A 20,702-nucleotide genomic window follows, 5' to 3' on the forward strand; every position below is an offset into this window, starting at 1 on the left:
TAAAATAAACTCGATATCTTTGCATAAAGTTGTAGTGGCTGAAACGAGGTTTCCAAATATATATAGAACGCCCAAATCTGACTTCGTATGAGGAAGTTATGATTTTCTGAAGTTTCAACTTGGCAGTATGTAGCCCGAATACTCGATTTGAGATCGAGCAGTTTTTAGCCGAAACAATCTAAACGAGAATCGAAGATCTCGTTGTTAGTAGCGAAACGATGAAAAGTTAGGCGAGAACGGACGTCGGACGAAGAAGTTATGAATTTATAACGAAGTTTTCCTGTCCCGGCCTACTAAAAATAGATAATAAAAATAAAGTCAAAATTAGCCGACAGAGTCTAAACAAAAGTTGTAGAGCGTAGTCTCACCTACGCGTGGAAATAAAGAACGTCGAAAACGGAGTTCGTATGGAGAAGATATGAAATTTTGAAGTTTATTAAATAATTAAAATATAAATTTAATTAATAAATCCGATATTATCTGAAGGGGAGTCACCGGACTTATCCGAGTTACGCCCAGCGTACAGCGAAGCGTGACGAAGCCTCGCACTCGAGTGCTCCGATGACGCATGCAGTGACGATCCGAGGAGTATGCCCTGTGTAAGGGCATTACGCCCAGCGTACGTGCGAGGGTTTAGCCCTATAAAAGGGGCATGCGAGGGCAGCCAATTTCTTTTGCAAACTTCTTATTCTCTCTCTAGTTTTTGCCTCGATTTGCATGTCAATCATATCCCGAAGCCCCGGTATCATTCCCGATCCCCGAAGCAAGATCCGAAGTCTCGAGGATCCCGAGAAGTGAGATTTTCGAGCCGAAGCCCTGCCTGCAAGGAGCCCGATTTTTGTGAAGATCTTCCAGATCTACGGAGAAACACTACTTCTGCAAGCTGTAGTGCTGCCCGATCATCTTCTGATCAAGTGAGTGTGTAGTCATTTTCTTCTAACACATTATTATGAAGTATTTTATACGAAATACGTGTTACGTGTATACTTTGTTGATTATATGTGTGAATGTATATTCACTTTCTTCTATCTCATAGATCTGATTTATTCTCTATGAAATACGTGTTATGTGTGTGTGCCTCATCTGTTATGTGGAAAAATGTATTGATTGAGCATGCTATACAGGTTTTAAACTTTGTATAAAAATGTATATTTTTATCTACTAATATGTTGGGTAGAACATGATGGGTTTTGTTCATAAGACATCCTATGTGCTCATACAATCCCTAATGCTTGGATCTAGGTTTCTCTATTGTACATGATTTGAATCCAAGACTATAAACCCTAATTCTAGCATATGGAAATCAATATTAACATATAATTAGGTTTATGATATTACCTTGATTGTTATGTAGCAATAACAATCCCAATTCTTCCTTTGAATTAGCTTTGGAAGGCTTAGAGTCACAAGTGTCACTCCTCTAATGGCTTACAAACACCAAAAGCAAATGGAGAAGGTATAAATGATGGGTTTTAGCCATAAGAACTTTCCTATGTGCGCATGCAAAACCCTAATGCTTGGATCTAGGCTTTCTACTAAACATGCTTTTGAATCCAAGACTTCTAATGACTAATTAGGTTAAATAACAACATTGAAACAGATCTAGAATCATACCTTTGAGTTCCTTGTTGATCTTGAGGTCTTGGAGCTTCTAGAGTCACAAGTGTCACTCCTCTAATGGCTTACAAACACCAATAGCAATAAGAATGATTTAGGAGAGAGGAGAGGGGAGGAATTCGACCAGAGTTCTCTTGCTTTTCAGAAGTGTCGAATTCCCTATGTCATGGGGTCTATTTATACTTGTAGACTCCTTAAGGGTTACAACCTAAACCCTAATTGGATAATCTTCTCTTAAGGCTATCCAAATCCATTCCATAGATAAGTATATGGACGATTTAAACTATCCTAAACCTCTTAGAATTCGTCCATACCACATCCTAATGGATTTACAGTCTAAAGCTTAACTATCAAACAATTGACAGTTTATACCCCTTTATTTAATTAATCTCTTTAAGTCACCAAATTAATTCTAATTAATTCTATGACTTATATTAATCAAATAACAAATATATATTATTCATTATATTATTCCCATAATATATTAATAATATTTACTCTCTCTTATTTAATCATCCTATCAAGTTGCTATGATGAAGGCAACCCAAAAGGACCATGCACAACCGGATATAGTTACAGCCTTAGACACTATTCCAACAGTCTCCCACTTGGATAAGTCTAGTAACTATACAAGTACAATTCGGTTTGCAATCGTAGCTCTCAAAGACGCTGTCAACTCTGATCTAATCAATCTTGTCCTTTAGATAAGGGAACGTACAGTCCTCTGTTAGATATCATGCTGACAATCCTATGGAATGGTTGGTCAAGCATTTAGGTTTCTCGATCTCTGATTTATTTGACATAGAACTTAATCGAACACATCAATTCAGTTCTGACCGGGCCCGGCACATAAGTCAAATCAAATCATCGAGCGGCCGAGATATCGCTTTTACCTTCTTAGATAAAAGTTACAGATAAACTTTGACTTATATGCATTTACTTATTCATTTACCAACTATACACAACAATACGTTTTATAACACCAAGTTACTGATGCGTTTTCGTATTATCAATGTACAATCAATTAACAAATAATAAACCATATATCTAGGTTTTAAGACTATATGATATTATCGTCTTGCGATCACCTTTCATATCGTATTCCATAAGGCGATTCCAGCAAGCGCGGGTTTATTCCAATGCTCAAAACTAGTTCATAAGCACTCATGAATGTTGCAGCAATCCTTTGCTATGTCTAACACCATTTAGACATTCTACACACCAATTCATGACAATCTTCTTTCATATCTACTTCCAACATATGAACGATTGTGGACCATTTGAATAATTTGATTATTCCTAATAATTTCAATTATTCTGGAAGTCAAAACATGCAAAGTGAAACAATAGCTAAACAATTAACATAAGATAGTAACATTACTCATAAATAAAACTCCTTTATTTAATCATCAAATGTCAATTACATTTATCTATTACACGTTTCTAATACTATCTAATCTACGCTAATATCATCCTTCAGCCCAATACTCCTAGCATGCTGCAAATGCTTAACCCTACTCAGTCCCTTCGTAAGCGGATCTGCTGGGTTATCTTCTGATGATATCCTCTTCACTACGAGTTGTCCTTCTTCTACACGATGTCTGATGAAGTGATATTTTCTGTCGATATGTCTTGATCTACCATGATCCCTCGGTTCCTTGGTCAAGGCAACCGCTCCTTCGTTATCACAGAAAATCTCCATGGGCTCCTTTATGGCAGGTATGACTCCAAGATCACCGATGAAGTTCTTTAGCCATATTGCCTCCTTCGACGCTTCGCTCGCTGCAATGTACTCTGATTCGCACGTTGAATCAGCTACGGTTTCCTGCTTGGAACTCTTCCATGTCACTGCTCCTCCATTTAGGGTAAAGACCCAGCCCGACTGCGAACGGTAGTTGTCCCTGTCGGTCTGAAAACTGGCGTCACTATACCGTCGCACCTTCAAGTCATCACTCCCTCCAAGGACTAAGAACCATTCCTTCGTCCTCCGAAGGTACTTAAGGATATTCTTCACCGCAATCCAATGTGCTTTTCCAGGATTCCCTTGATATCTGCTAACCATGCTCAAAGCGAAGGCTACATCAGGGCGAGTACAAGTCATAGCGTACATGATTGAGCCAACTGCGGAAGCGTATGGTACTCGGCTCATTTCTGCTATCTCAGCTTCGGTACTCGGACTCTGAGTCTTACTCAATTTGGCATTACTTTGTATCGGTAGTTCTCCCTTCTTTGAGTTTTCCATACTAAAACATTTTAGTACTTTCTCCAAGTAAGTATTCTGACTAAGTCCAATTAGTCTTTTACTTCTTTCTCTTACTATCCTTATTCCCAAGATGTAAGAAGCCTCTCCGAGGTCCTTCATAGCGAAGCACTTCCCGAGCCAGGACTTTATCTCCTGCAGAGTCGGGATGTCGTTTCCTATGAGTAATATGTCATCGACATATAGAACGAGGAAGCTTACTATACTCCCACTGGCTTTGACATATACACAAGATTCGTCTTCGCTTCGTACAAATCCAAACTCTTTGACTTTCTCATCGAAGCAAAGATTCCATCTGCGAGACGCTTGCTTAAGTCCATAAATGGACTTCTCAAGCTTACACACTCTATCCGGATGCTTCGGATCCATAAACCCCTCTGGCTGAGCCATGTAAACATCCTCAGCCAGCTTTCCATTAAGGAAAGCGGTCTTGACATCCATTTGCCAAATCTCATAATCATGAAATGCGGCAATAGCTAGCATCACTCTAATAGATTTAATCTTCGCAACTGGTGAGAAGGTCTCATCATAGTCAACTCCGGGAGTTTGAGTAAAGCCCTTCGCAACCAATCGCGCTTTATATGTGTGCACGTTTCCATCCACGTCGGTCTTCTTCTTGAAGATCCATTTGCACCCAACGGTCTTACGTCCGGGCACATAATCAACCAAATTCCAAACTTGGTTATCATACATGGATTGGATCTCGCTATCCATTGCCTCTTTCCATTTTGCAGACTCCGGGCCTGCCATGGCTTCCTTATAGCTATTAGGTTCATCAAGATTTACTAGTGTACCATCACTAATATACGTGTCCCCTTCGGTAGTTATATGAAAACCATAAAATTGGGGTAGAACTCTAACTCTATCGGAACGTCTAAGAGGTAAGGATTCGTCAATCGGTTCAACCGGAGTTTCCTCCTCGGGTTGAGTGCCAGCGGTAAAGGTTCCTTCATCTATCGACTCTTGAATCTCTTCAAGCTCGATTTGCCTCCCACTGTCTCCTTGGCTTATGAGTTCTCGCTCTCGGAAAACTCCTCTCCTCGCAACGAAGACAACATTGTCCTTCGGTCTATAAAAGAGATATCCAAAGGATGTATGCGGGTAGCCGATGAAAATACATCGCTCACTTCGAGGTTCAAGCTTTTCGTGAGTATCTCGTCTTACGAAAGCCTCGCAACCCCAAACCTTGATATGTGCCAACGAAGGGGCTTTCCCTGTCCACATCTCGTGAGGTGTTTTGGCAACCTTCTTAGTAGGGACTCGGTTAAGGATATGGGCGGCAGTCTCTAAGGCATACCCCCAAAAAGAGATTGGTAGCGAAGCACGACTCATCATAGAGCGAACCATATCCAATAAGGTTCGATTACGCCTTTCTGCCACACCATTCAACTGCGGTGTCCTAGGAGGCGTCAACTGTGAAACTATTCCACACTCCTTGAGATAATCGTGGAATTCAAGACTTAGGTACTCTCCTCCTCGATCGGATCGAAGCATCTTGATTTTCCTGCCCAATTGATTCTCCACTTCATTCTTGAACTCTTTGAACTTTTCAAAGGTGTCTGACTTTTGCTTGATTAAGTAGATATATCCATATCTACTATAGTCATCGGTAAAAGTCACATAGAAGCGGTTCCCATCCTTCGTGGTTGATCTAAACGGTCCACACACATCGGTATGTATTAGGTCCAATAGACCCTCGCCCCTTTCACATGTATTCGTGAAGGGCGACTTAGTCATCTTTCCAAGAAAACAAGACTCGCATGTGTCATCTTCCCTAAGGTCGAATGACTCCAACACTCCATCCTTTTGGAGTTGGGCTATGCGTTTCTTGTTGACATGTCCAAGACGACAATGCCACAAGGATGCTTTATCCATACTAGTGGAAGAATCAATATTCAAAACATCATTTCCTAAGTTATCAACAATCATAACGGTTTCATATATTCCATTACATGGTATAGCTTCAAAGTAAAAGACACCATTTAGATAAGCCAAAATAGAACCATTCTCATTATTAAAAGAAAATCTAAATCCTTGTCTATATAAACCATGAAATGAAATGATGTTTCTTGCCATTTCAGGCGAATAGCAACAATTGTTCAAATCTAAAACTAAACTATTCCTAAGCACTAAGGAATACACTCCAATCTTGGTCACAGGCGACGATCTTCTGTTCCCCATGATTAGATTGATCCTTCCTTGCTCCACATCCCTACTTCTTCTTAGTCCCTGTACATTAGAACAAATGTGGTAACCACAACCGGTATCAAGAACCCAAGAAATAGCATGATTAGAATCGTTAGATTTGATTGTATATATACCTGCAAAAGATGGCTTGATCTTTCCTTCTTTGATTGCTTGCAGGTAATCTGGGCAGCTTCTCTTCCAATGTCCTATCTTGTGGCAGTGGTCGCACTCTGCCTCCTTCGGGTTAGAGCAGGGCTTGGCGGGATCAACTTTGGTCCCACTAGAAGAGGCACCATCTCGGGCTTTCACCTTGCGATAGTTCTTCGATGAAGCTTTCCTCTTCTTACCCTTCCCTTGTCCAATAGCCAAGACAGGAGCAGCGGGCGGATTGGGAGTAGGTGCAACAGACTTGTCTTTGAAGTTGCTCTCAGCAACCCTCAAGAGACCTTGGAGCTTGCTTAGGGTGACCTCTTCTTTGTTCATGTGGTAGGTCATCCTAAATTGATTGTACATCGGAGGCAAAGAGTGAAGCACCATGTCGATCGCCAAATCCTCACCGAAGTCAACATTTAACTTGCGAAGGTGGTCGACATACCTTTGCATCTTTTGCAAGTGCACGGTAAGAGATTCTCCATGACCCATCTTTGCGGAAATCATGTTAGTGAAAATCTCGTACCTCTCTTGTCTCGCGTTTTGGTGGTACCTCTCCAATAAGTCTTGTGCATCTCGTACGGGTACATGTCCTCGTAGGACTTTTGGAATTCGGAGTTCATGGTAGCGATCATGATGCAATGTACCTTCGTTGCATCTCGCTCATGAGTTTCAAAGGCGGTGATTTCGGCGGGAGTAGCAATTTCGGGGTTGATTTTCTCGAGCTTCTCATCGAGGACATACTCCTTATCCTCATAGCGAGCAATGGTGCGAATGTATCTTATCCATTCGCTAAAGTTCGTTCCATCGAAGGTGACCTTTTGGCAAAGGCTCATCAACGTGAAAGAACTAGCAGCAGCGTTGTTTGCGTTCGACATCTACAATTAGAAAAGGACAAAGATAGATTAGAATAAGAATCCCTAATTATCACCCAATAAGAAAATTAGGGCTAGGATCCAACAATAACATTTACATACTAGAAAAGGGATGCCGTAATCTAACATGCAAATAAATTGAAGGTAAGTGAATGACGATTCACTAATTCTCCATCACAAAACTTAAACTATTAGTCCTAAGTGTTTTTGAGAATTCCTAGGTTCGGATGAGATTCATTGAGACTATTCAATGGCATGTTTAAATCTCGATATGCCCCTCTCGTTTGTGACTGGGATGCCGAGGATCACAAAGCGGGTGTGAATTACCATGCAAATTCACATGGTGCCTTCATTGTAACAATCACCTATTCGATGTGCCGGTAAACCACACACGCTCCATCGAACTATGATAAACAATGAATCACCCTTTGCCACCTTCGCTTAGAAACAATTAGTGTGCCGGTAAACCACACACGCTCCACTAACATCTTAGCAAGGTGCAAAGTGTAATTTCATGGGATTGCATCAATTCACTTTTCCTAAAGTAACTAGTATTGGGAAATTTTGGAAAAATATGTGTAGTTACTTTGTATTTCTTATTATACTTTTAATGAGAGGATGAGGTTGCCCTATCCTACCCGTTCGGCTAACGACCCTCCACCAATCAAGCAAGCGGTAGGTGTGAGTGTACACCCATTAAGCGCCATTTTATAGGCCGCAACCTTATACCCACCTTATAGATTGGCTTCGTGAATGAGGCCTACTAACGGTAAGACTAGCATTTAGTTATACATATATATATATATATATATATATATATATATATATATATATATATATATATATATTATTCTAGTAATATCATATTAGTATAGGGTTGTATTTTAAAACTTTAAAAAATCTAGGGTTTGAAATTTAAGTTGTCTAAATTAAAACTTTTAATCACAAAAGTAAATTTCAAAACAAGAGGGTAGGTTTTAAACATTTAAAACATGGAGGATCAAATAACAAATAATTCCAATTAACAATTAATATCCTAATTATCTATATTTGATTTATTCAAGATTTCTTTTAAGATAATTACCAAAATAATCAAAATAATTAATTAATTATCATATAAGGAAATTAAATATTTAATTAGTTGATAATTACCTTTAACTAGATCAAGATGATAGTTATATTTATCAGAAAAACGAATTAATATTGATCTAATTAGTTTATGGTAAGTTAAGATAAGATAAACACAAAGAAATCCCGAATCTGGTCATTCCTGACGCCTGGACTCGCCGAGTGCACAAAGGGACTCGCCGAGTCAGGCCTACTCGCCGAGTCCACTTTGAGACTCGTCGAGTCCATGACTCATGTTGGACTGAAGTTCTGTTTTATGTTGCGTCTTTTGGGCTCGTAGATTAGCCTTGTATTCTCCGGTTTGGGCCTGTCCAACCGAGAGCCTTTTATGTATAGTATATAAGTTATCGCTTGCATGCATATTAGGTTAAGATTCAAGATTTCAGTTTTAGCATTCCAGAGTTTTACGATATTGCTCTCTTGTAATCTTCCAATCCTTTACAGTTGATGTTCTTAATCGAGCTCTTCTAAGGATTTTATTTAATCATTCGACACGTTTGATTCAAGCTGTTTGTTCTTATTGTTGCGTTCTGCCTTGTTATTAATATTGTGTTCTTGCTGTTTCATATTCATATACTTGTTCAAGATCTAATCGATCTTCATAGATTAAAAGTTGTTTTAATCCCATCAATTGGTATCAGAGCAGGAGGTTGTGTAATCGATACACATCTTTTCTGTGAAAAAGATTTCCATTAGGGTTTTCCGCAATCATCGATATTTATTGAGCCGCCATCTTAATTGACGTATCTTAGTATTTATTGTTTTGCCCTAATCTGCATTATTACAAGTCTGATCTTTGAACAGGTTATTACGATCATTATGGACGCAACGCAATCAAACCCTATTAATATTTCCAACAGCATCGGTTCGACGACAAAGATTCCAATCTTGTACACCCATGACTATGAAGTATGGGCACATCATTTTGAAGACTATGTGATTGGATCGGAAGACAATGGTTTTCTCATATGGGAAGCTATCATCAACGGACCGTTTTCTCATTCCGCGACATCCAGAATAATCAAGACGCAAAAAGAGTACAACGATTTGCTCAAGGATGTGACGAATATTGCGCAAGATGAGAAAGATAAATTCCAGTGCAATATTAAGGCACTAAGGTTGATCAGATTCGCCCTTCAGTCCGACACATTCAGACTGGTCAGCTCATGCACTACGGCGAAGGAAGTGTGGGATAGACTTCGCGAACTGTATTCAACAGACGAAGATCTTGAACATTCCATCCAAACCTTGCTTCTATCTGAATTTGGTGAATTCAGGCAAGGGGCCGAAGAAACTGTGACCCAGACGTTTGATCGCTTCAATCATCTTCTCAGCAAGATGATCAAACACGACATTGAAAGGAAGCTCATCGAACAAAAGGTTACTTTCTTGAACGGACTGCGATCTGAATGGAGAGCAGTTGTTTCCACAGTCAAAGCCCATGAACAGTTTAAATCATATTCTTTGGCAAAACTGGTGGGTATTCTAAAGTCCCAAGAGAAGATTGTGGTTCAAGAGAAAAATGTTGTCTCCAGTCTTGGTTCGTTGGCCCTCCTATCTAAAAGTAAAGCTGTGATGGAGGATGAAGAGCTCAATTTAGAAGAATATGACCTCTCAACTGAGGATTATGCCATGATGGTATCCAATCCTAAGAGGTTCATAAAGAAGAGATTCCCCCAACAACAAAAACCGAAACTGGCAGGGGAGTTACAGCTCTGAAAAGGCGAACAATGAACCGAAGGCTGAGGAGTCCAAGAAGGAACCGAAGGCAGATGGCGATTCTGGAGTAAGCTGTTTTTACTGTGGTGGCAAGAATCACTATGCTAAGGACTGTGTTCTTAAAAAGATGGCTGAAAAGGATGACGGAAAGGATGAGGAAGCCGTGCTGCAGAAGAGATTGGATGAATTGAGAAAGAAAAAGTCTACCTCTAACCCTTCTATTAATGCTCTTATTGTGCAGGGTTCGGTTAATGACGATGAGTTCGGTAGCACCGAAGTTTGGTCTACTGACTCAGAAGACGAAGAAGTGAGGAAGCCTACTCATGGAAAGGCTTATATGGCTAAGGAGGAAAGTAGTGGTGGAAAATGCTTCATGGTGTCAAGCGCATCTCAGATGAGGGGATACAATACCGATGGAGGAAGCAATGGACCGAAGGTGCAGGAAGATATGTGCTTCACGGCCAAACCACTCAGCCAACAGTTCAATGAGCTTGATGAACTGATAAAGAAGGTACAATCTGTTTTTATTTCATCTAAAGTACCATCATCCTCATATGAGAAAGAACTAAAAAACGTTAACACAAGAATTTCTCATTTAGATAGTAGCTTAACTCAAACTCGAGTCACCAATTCTAACCTGACTGATCAATTAAGCAGGGTGGCGTCGAAGAGTGAGGAGCGGCGTATGTGGATTGAGTTAAAAGAGTTGGAATTAATTAAAGTCAAAGACGAAAACATTTATTTGCAGAGAGACAATTTGAAATTGTTAAAACAACGAAATGTTTTTTGTTTAATAGCTAAACGTTTATATTCCAATATTACTCAGCTTCACTTGGACTGTGAGATAGGCAAAAAGATCCACCGTATGATTTTACCATTCCTAGAATTTAAGGAGGATGAAATCGATGCCGAAGCTTACAATTGTGAGAGTGTGATTTCGTCTGATAATGTCAACCCAACTTATCAAATTGGACTGGACAAAATTGAGTCCTTCATTAAATCCAAAGACCATAAGGACATGCTCAAAAATCTTTTGGACGAAAATGACAGACTTAAACTGAGAACCGAAACCATACAAAAGTTTGACTCTCTAAATGCCAAAGTAAGCTCAGATAATAAAATCGATGTTGAAAATGCATCTGAGCTTAACGAGGACGAAAACATTAGTGAAATTTCTGTAGAGGATACGGTTGACTGCTCAGAATTTGTTAAAAGCGAAACTGAAAACCACAAAAATCTTGTTTCTGAAAATTCTGTGGAATTCGCTAGATTGTCCCAACAAAAGTCCCCGAAATTAGTAGAAAAGGTTGTTGTGTATCAAAAAGTCAGAACCACTCCGAATCAGGTATACAAAGTGACTGGAGTAACAGAACATCAAACGGCTGAACTCACGACTATTGTTAACGAAGACAATGCTGATGGATGTGATGAGTTCTTCTGGGAAGCTCCTATTGACAATAGAAACGAAACCGTTGGCCTATCTGAAAGAACCTCTTGGATGAAGAAAGGGAGATACATACCTGAACCCTTGAACAAGCCTGATAATTTCAGTGAACCAAGCACAAGTGGTACAAAAGATACTCCTCAAGAGGTTGATCGTTCAGCAAAAGAAGACATTCCTTCAACGCCAACAGCTCGAAGTGAAACTTCATCAGATACTCCTTCCACTTCCTCAGGGCAAACTGAATCTTCTTCAGATATTCCCGCTGCTTCCTCGGCTCAAAGAAAAACTCCTAAAGTTCAAAAGGAACAAGCCAAGGTGACATCAAAAGCGAAAGTGAACGTTCATCATCAACCTAAACAGATGAGGGATAAAAAGATAGAAAGGAACCTAAGATACAGGAAAAACCTTTCTGAAAGGAAACAATTCTGGCACTCCCAGAATGCATACTATTCACACAAAGACAAGAATCTGAAGTATGAAAACAATCTCGTAAGAAAGCCTGATAATTCCAACAACCGAAACCAAAGGTTCGGTTCGCAAGAAGATACCAACCGAAAGCCAAGGTTCGGTTCGCATGAAAATACCAACCGAAAGCAAAGGTTCGGTTCTGAAAAGGATTTCAACCGAAACCAAAGGTTCGGTTCCAAGAACAACTCCAACCGAACTCAGAGGTTCGGCTCTGAAGTCAGACGAGAACAAGACTCAAAGGTTAAACCCACCAACGATCAAAAGCAAAAGGGTCACCTAGAGTCATCAGCAAGGAAGACACCTCCATCCAAATCCAAATCCTCTCTTCCTAATTCTTCTCGTTCATCTCCATCTTGCTCTAACGCTAATTCCGTGGGTTCTCAAAAACCTCGTCCATCTGCTGAACAGAAGGGAAAGCAGAAGGTCGATGAATTCAAACCTGAGTCTAAAGTGAACAAACCCAATCCTAACAAAATAAAAGTCTTCACCATTAAAAAGAAAGATGAAACAACTCTAATAAAACGAACATATCTAGTTGACATCTCTCTTACTATTCCTGTTCCCATGAAAAACTCACATGGACCCAAGAAACTTTGGGTTCCTAAATCTGCTTAATTTTTGCAGGTTATAAGTGACGAGCAGTTTGACGAAGAATGGTACATCGACAGTGGCTGCTTGTGTCACATGACTGGGAGGAAAGAGGAGCTTAGGGAATACAGATCTCTTGCAAATGGTGGCAATGTTAAGTTTGGAAATAACTCTTTCGGCACCATAAAGGGATATGGGATGATAACGAATGGTGATTTTACCATAAGGAAGGTGGCCTATGTAGAAGGACTTCAACACAACCTCATCAGTGTATCTCAGCTTGTTGGAGGTACAGGTCTCAAAGTTTCATTCGATGATGAAGGTTCTGAAATCATAGAGAAAAAGACAAAGAAAGTGATTCTGAAGTCAGAGCGAAAGGGCGAAATGTTTCCTCTGAACATGAAACCCATCAAAGGAAACCCAGCAATATGTCTGCTATCAAAAGCTCAATCCGACGAAAGCTGGTTGTGGCACAGAAGACTCTCTCATCTCAATTTCAAAGATATCAACCGACTTGTCACTGGAGGTCATGTTAGGGGTCTTCCATTGCTCAAGTTTGACAGAGAGCATTTGTGTGCTGCATGCGAAATGGGAAAGCAGAGTCGTCAAAGTCACCCATCCATAATCAACACAAAAGTTGTTGAACCACTCGAATTACTTCATATCGATTTGTGTGGTCCTTCATCTATTGAAAGCATCGGTGGTAGCAAGTACATTCTTGTTATTGTTGATGACTTCTCTCGATTTACATGGGTGTTCTTTCTAAAGCTTAAATCTGAAGCGACTCAAAAGCTGAAAGTGTTTATCAAGCAAATTGAAGTCCAGCTCAAGAAGGTCGTTCGCAACATCAGGAGCGACAATGGTCTCGAATTCAAGAACAGGGAGTTTGAAGTGTTTCTTGCAGAAAAGGGAATTAGCCATAATTTCTCAGCTCCCTACACACCACAGCAGAACGGAATAGTCGAAAGACGAAACCGATCTCTGTGTGAAGCTGCCCGAACTATGTTAAGTTTCGCTTCCTTACCTCTTTATTTTTGGGCTGACGCTATTTCTGCTGCTTGTTATACACAAAACAGGTCCTATCTCAACAAGCGATTCACGCTCACACCATATGATATATTAAACAACAGGAAGCCCAATGTGAAATTTTTCCACGTTTTTGGCTCAAGGTGTTTCATCTTTAACTCTAAAGAACACCACAACAAGTTTGATGTCAAAGCCGACGAGGGAATCTTTCTGGGTTACTCACTCACTTCAAAGGCGTACAGGGTCCTAAACAAACGATCAAGAAGGATTGAAGAGACATACTATGTGACCTTCGGCGATAGCTATGTCAAGAAGCTACAGGCCATAGATGACACTGCCAGGGAAATCTTTCCTCAAACTGGTCAAATCACAGTCTCAATCGCCAATATGTACGAGAATTTTCTGGATCTCTTTGACGAGCCAGAAAAAGCTTCTCTCTCAGAAGCAGGTGCAGCCGACAACAAAATAGATCATATGAAGCAGATTGTCGAAGATGCTGCAAGAAGAATGCATGAAGGAGAATTTCCCACTGATGAATCTCCAACCAACAATGCTTCAGTCGAGGGGGAGCCAAGTACTCAAGTCGAGGGGGAGCCAAGCTCACAAGTCCAGGGGGAGCCAAGCTCGACTACTTCAACCGAAGGTCCTTTTACAACCGAAGGTACCTCTTCAACCGAAGATCCCTCTCCAAGCGAAGGTGCTTCAACGCATGAAAATCCAGCACCACAAGAAACCCCTGAACCTCATGTTTCTCAAGACTCATCAATTGAGGGGGAGCATGATGATATGACGCTTTATTTTGATAGCCAATCTGAGCCTGAAGAGATGATCAACGCTGAACTAGATCCAACCTTCGATCCGAATTACCCTCCTCTTACAAAATGGACCAGAGATCATCCTATCTCTCAAGTAGTTGGTGATGTATCTGAAAAGGTTCTGACCCGATCTCAACTGAAGGCAAAACAGACATCCTTATTCTCAAAGGTTGAGTTTTGTATGTTTAACTCATTTGTATCAAAAGTTGAACCGAAGACAGTGAACACTGCCCTCGATCACTCTGATTGGGTTCAAGCAATGCAAGACGAACTAAACGAGTTTGAAAGGAACAAAGTCTGGCGCCTCATTCCAACTCCTCCGGATGCTTCAGTTGTTGGTCTCAAATGGGTTTTTAGAAACAAAATGGACAAGGAAGGTAATGTCATAAGGAACAAGGCTCGTCTGGTTGTCAAAGGATACTGTCAGGAGGAAGGGATAGATTACGAAGAGACGTTCGCTCCAGTAGCTAGGCTAGAATCGGTTAGAATATTTCTGGCCTATGTTGCTCACAAAAACTTTGAGGTCTTCCAAATGGACGTCAAGTGCGCATTTCTCAATGGAGAACTTGAAGAAACGGTGTATGTGGAGCAACCTCCTGGGTTCGTGAACGAAAAGTATCCAAATCATTGCTACATTTTGGATAAAGCTGTGTACGGCCTCAAACAAGCTCCGAGAGCCTGGTATGAAACGCTTACAAAATTTTTAAAGATGTCCAAATTCAAACAAGGTTCGGTTGACCCAACTTCTTTCGCAAAAAGGAAGGTAACCACCTTATGATAGTTCAAATTTATGTCGATGACATCATCTTTGGCTCTACGAATCCCAGCTTAACAGTTGAATTCAGAAAGTTGATGGAGACTAAGTTTGAAATGAGCTCAATGGGTCCTATTAATTTTTTCCTTGGTTTAAATATAAGACAGGGACCCGAAGGCATCTTTATCAATCAGGAAGCTTACACAAAGACTCTCCTAGCAAAGTTTGGCATGATGGGAGACTCAAAAGTCAAAGTCCCAATGGCATTCGGCATCAAACTTACCCCTTCACTGGATAAACCGGCTGTCGACATCACGCTCTATCGTCAAATGATAGGCTCACTGATGTATCTAACTGCTAGCAGGCGTGATATCATGTTTTCTGTATGTTATTGTGCTCGATTTCAGGCTAACCCACGCGAACCTCACATGCTGGCAGTGAAGAACATCCTACGCTACATCAAGCAAACCGCCTCCTTAGGTCTATGGTATCCATCCAACTCTGGCTTCTTCGTTCAAGCCTATTCTGATGCTGACCTTGGAGGATGTGGACTCGACCGCAAAAGCACAACTGGTGGCTGTCAATTTCTTGATGGGAAGTTGGTCAGCTGGCAATCCAAGAAACAAACATGTGTGTCGCTGTCTACTGCTGAAGCGGAATACATTGCCGCTGCATCCTGCACATCACAAGTGATTTGGATCCAGAGTCAACTTCGAGACTATGGACTCAATATGAAGAAGATCCCTCTATATTGTGACTCTGAAAGTGCAATTAGGATCTGTCATAACCCGGTGCAACACTCTAAAACCAAACACATAGCACTGAGGTATCACTTCATCAAAGATCATGTGGAAGATGGAAATGTCGAAGTTCACTTCGTAAGAACCACTGATCAACTGGCTGACGTCTTCACTAAAGCTCTTCCAGAAGCATCATTCAATAAAATTTTGCAAGGGCTAGGTATGATGGAATCAGAGTCAGTTCCTCACACTACCTCTCGATCTCAAACGTAAGAAGCGAATCCAACCGAACGTTCGGGTTCGGTTCAACCATTTCACTCGCTCATTACTTCAAAGGTAGTTTCTCCTTGTTGTATATTTCTGGTGCAAAATTTGTTTTTCTTTATGTAAAAAGTTTTTTTATTGCATATCTAAACTCCTTGGTTTCTTAAAAATTTTCCAAAACCGAAACCTCCAGAAGGTTCGGGTTCGGTTTTCCAAAATTTTAGTGAACCGAAACCAACCGAACGCTCGGGTTCGGTTTTTCAAAATTTTTTTCTGAACCAAAACCAACCGAAGGTTCGGGTTCGGTTTCTCAAAATTTTTCTGAACCGAAACCAACCGAAGGTTCGGGTTCGGTTTTTCAAAATTTTCCTCAACCGAAACCAACCGAACGCTCGGGTTCGGTTTTTCCATTTTTTTTCTCAAAGTTTTTTTTAATCGTATTTTTTTTCTTTTAACTCTTTTATAATTTTTTTTTATGTCTTATTTTTTTACTTTTAATTTTTTTTTTTTTCGTCTTCTCAATTTCAAAAACTCCAAAAATATTTTAATTTTTTTTGTGTGCTCATTCGTTTATGGGGATATATTTGATGACTTACTTAAGTGTCCCTAGAAGCATGCTGCTGTATGTGTCCCAAGCCTCATAAGATTTTGAATAATAGCCTTCATGACCTGGTATACACAAACCTTGTCTTCCCAATAAGGCTAACTCATTTATTCTAATCATGAGCTACCTCACTCTTTTCTCACATGAGTTTAGAGTCTCCTGCTTGGTCCTTATGTTCGCAGCAGAGATACTATGTCTTCTTTCACCATCCCCATTATACTTCTCCATAACATTCGTATCATCACTGTAACCCTTGAGACTCTCAGCAACTACCACTGAGGTTTATGGTTACACAACATCTGTGTTTATGATCTTAGCATCGTGCCACCACGAGCTGAGTGAAACCCAAAACTCAACACCAACGAATTGACGGTGACCAATTAACTTGATCAAGTTTTCACCAATGAATTAACGAATGTACCTTCATGAAATCTCATTTTTTTTTGCGTGGTTCCAATGAAATTGTTACACACCATGACATTTCTTCCCAAGGGATCCAGTTTTAAATTTTTATCTGAGATTTCATATTAATCCAAGCCACTACAAAATTCATTCCAACCTACTTGTTCAACAGACTACACCGGTCTCACAAGTACTTTGTTCACATTCGTTCTTATATCAAGAATTGAATTGTTGAATCAAAGCAAAACCACCCTTAATAAGCCTTATTAAAAGAAGCCTTTCAACATTTATTAATAAATGTTTGATCGTAATTCAACGGGATTCCACACTAACACTTTGAGGTCTCTCTTGATCTTGAAGGAAGAGATTCGTGCCCGGGATCATCAGTTTCGTGTCATAATTGACATCACAGATTATCCTAACAAGAGTTGCTTTATTTCTTTATCTTTTACACTCTTTGCACGAAAATCCAAGATTTTCAAAATTCCGTTACTAATTATATTACAGGCTGGTTTTTTACCGAGGGATTACTAATGAAGTTATGGCTAAAAATTAGCCATGTGGGTCCTAAATTGAATACAGCTGATTAAAAAGGGGAAAAGACAAAAAGTTGCTGACGCGGCGGAAGTTCAAAGGATAGAAATTCAAACGACGGTACAAAAGGAGGGCGCGTGAATTTGAAGCGGTCGCGCTTTTTCTGACACTATTGGACGCGTGTGCAGTATTGAAGCGTCATCCATCTGGCATTAATGGCGCGTGTGGAAATGGAAACGGTTCCTCTCTCTGAACCGGCGCTTATTGGGCGGCGTGATCCTAGGAATCTGACACTCTCTCTCCTATGTGATCATCGCACGTCCCAACTGTCACCAATCAGTCACTCAAAAACCCTTCCGTATTTCAATAAGAGATTTGAAACGATCTTTCTCTCTCCCATCACCTACTATAAAAACCCATCAACACCACCTTTTACCTCTTTACTGCCCCATAATTTCCAAAGCAAAAATCCTTCCAAACTCTCTCCCGGTTATCTTCTTCTCCAAACCTGCAACAATGGTTGAATCCTCTTCCGTCCATGCTACTTCTCAGATTCTTCCAATCCGTCCTCAGCAATGCCTCGTGATTGATCTCAACCCACTGGCCTATGATCCCTACATGTCGCCGGTCATCGAGTGTCTCAAATACTCCCAGCTTGCTCCGGCACTGTCACGGATTGAAACGGTGCCAATGGTGGCCCTATCTCAGGTCTACGCAACGGCTTACTACGACAAGGCCGTCGACAGGGTCTTTTTCGAAGTGGCGGAACACAAGACGTCGATTTCTCGTCCCCGCTTCTGCACCATGCTTGGTTTTGCTGCAGACCCATCGCGTATTAACCTGGAGACGATTCCGGTTGGAATGTTATACAGCATGTTCTACAACATGGGCTACACGGAAGTTCTTACCTCCGTCGCCAGGTTCAAGAAGTCATGCCTACCGCCCCTGTGGAATGGGTTATTTACAGTTCTCTTCAAGGGACTGTCTGAGAGGAGCTCAGGATCAGACGGGGCCAGTCATCTTTTCCTGTCAATCATGTATGGGGTGTACAACGGGATCAACCTCGATTATGGGTTTGTCCTTTGGCAACAGCTGATTCAGAGCCTTTCTTCCACTTCTCGACACTCTGAAGTGTCGCTGGCCCGGTTCTGGATCTTGATCACACGATGGGCCATGGACAGGTTTGAGGTCCCAACTGCTGACGGTGCACCGATGTCTTCTGTTGGTACGTTCCATACCAAGAAGATCATCGTATCCGATGCATCGAAATTCTCCTTCATTGGCTCTACCCGGAGTCGATGTATGGAAGTGTGCCATCAGACAGTAGTATGATCAAGGCGATCAAGGAGTTAGGGCCATCTGGTCCGAGGGAACTGACACCGGACATGCTGCGATCAATTCATGATGCCGACAAACCGGTGGCCAGGGGTAAGAAGGCAGACAAGGGGAAGAAACCATCCAAAGCCCCAAAACCTACTCCCAAGAAACGCAAACAACCGAAGGCTGCTTCCTCCCCACAACCGAAAAGGAGGAAGACCCAACCGAAGCGAAAGCTCGTCCTTCCCTCAACCTCCAGTGAATCCGAAGGTGGGAGTTCGGACTCTGAGGGATCACAAGGAGACGAATCTCCACAACGAGGCAACACACCCCCTCGGTCCCCAACCCCGGAGATGGAACTTCACCAATCCCCAGTTCCTTCCCCTCCACCTACAATACCTATTTCCATTCCCACCATAAACCCCACAATTCCCCCAACCTCTATTCCTATCCCTCCACCCATATTCACCACATCAACCGAAACACCACCTGTAACCGAAACCCCTACCGTAACCGAACCTCCACAAACCGAAACCCATACACAACCACCACCCGAAACTAACCCCCCACCCACTCAACCTGAACCAACCAAACCCATAACACCCCCAGCTTCACCACCACCTCAATCTCCAGAAGACGCCTCTGACGGCGATGATCAATACCTTGGTGGTGATCACATGAACTATGATTCGGTCTATTATAGTCCGTTTCAAGTTCAAAGTGATGAGGAGGATGATGCTCCTGTGACAAAGAAGCATCTCCGCGAGCTGAACGAGACGGTTGATCAACTTCTTGCCTCCTCTTCCAACCAGCAGTCATCCTTATCTGAAGCTGCCCTTCAGAGGATAGTTGATGCCTTCTCCAAGGCTCAACATGATTCAATGGCCTCAGCAACTGCTGCGATAGACGCCTCCACCCGAGCTTGTGAGGCTGCGACCGAAAAAGTCGATAAACTATTCCATGACGCTACAATCCTGCTGCAGTCTATGCAGGAAAGCGCCGAAGCCACCAAAACAACTCTGGAACCACTTGTTAATCAATTGGCCCAGTTTGTAAAGACGGAGTTATCCTCGTTCGCTACCCTCAGACAAAACCTTAGCGACGACAACTCGGCACTCCGTGCCTCCATCGATGCCCGCTTGGCAAAGCTACAAGAGGATCTTGCGGCTGAAAATTCACTGATGGACGTCCTGGCGAGTAAGACTACTGCCCTCAAGGTCAAGAGCACCCAACTTTCCAACTCCGAACAACAATTGGAGGCTCTTCGATCCGAGAGGGAAATCATCAAGACTTGTGTTTCGGATGTCCACGCCGCTCTATCCAACATCCTGGAAGCACACGACCCCATCCTCAATCACTCAGTGAGGCGTACCCTCGCTGAGAAACTCTCTCCGGCCATGGACCTCTTGAGTAAAATTGAAGGCCTACCCAGTTTCGTGTCCATTCCGAAACAAGGGGGAGATGAGAAGAAAGGATCGAAACCCCCTCCTTCCTCCAAAGCTACTCACACAACCGAACCACCCCCAACTGGTCATGCCTCGGGTTCGGGTGTGAAGAACAAAGGCAAAAACATAGCAGAGGGAGGAGATGACGATGAAGATGAAGACAAGGAGACTATTGCAGACATGTTAAAGAGAAAGAACAGTCGCAATACTGATGACGATGTCAGTCGTGTGGCACGTGAAGCTGAAGAAGCCGAACGTAAACAAAAAGAAGCCAACGATCTCCTTGAGAGCCGAAAGCTGCTCTTCCCTGCCTGGACCAGGGATCGTCTGATAAAAGAGGCCATAGAGACTCCAAGCATACTATG

This window comes from Lactuca sativa, chromosome 9 (genome assembly GCF_002870075.4).
Source record: "Lactuca sativa cultivar Salinas chromosome 9, Lsat_Salinas_v11, whole genome shotgun sequence".
Classification (NCBI taxonomy): domain Eukaryota; kingdom Viridiplantae; phylum Streptophyta; class Magnoliopsida; order Asterales; family Asteraceae; genus Lactuca; species Lactuca sativa.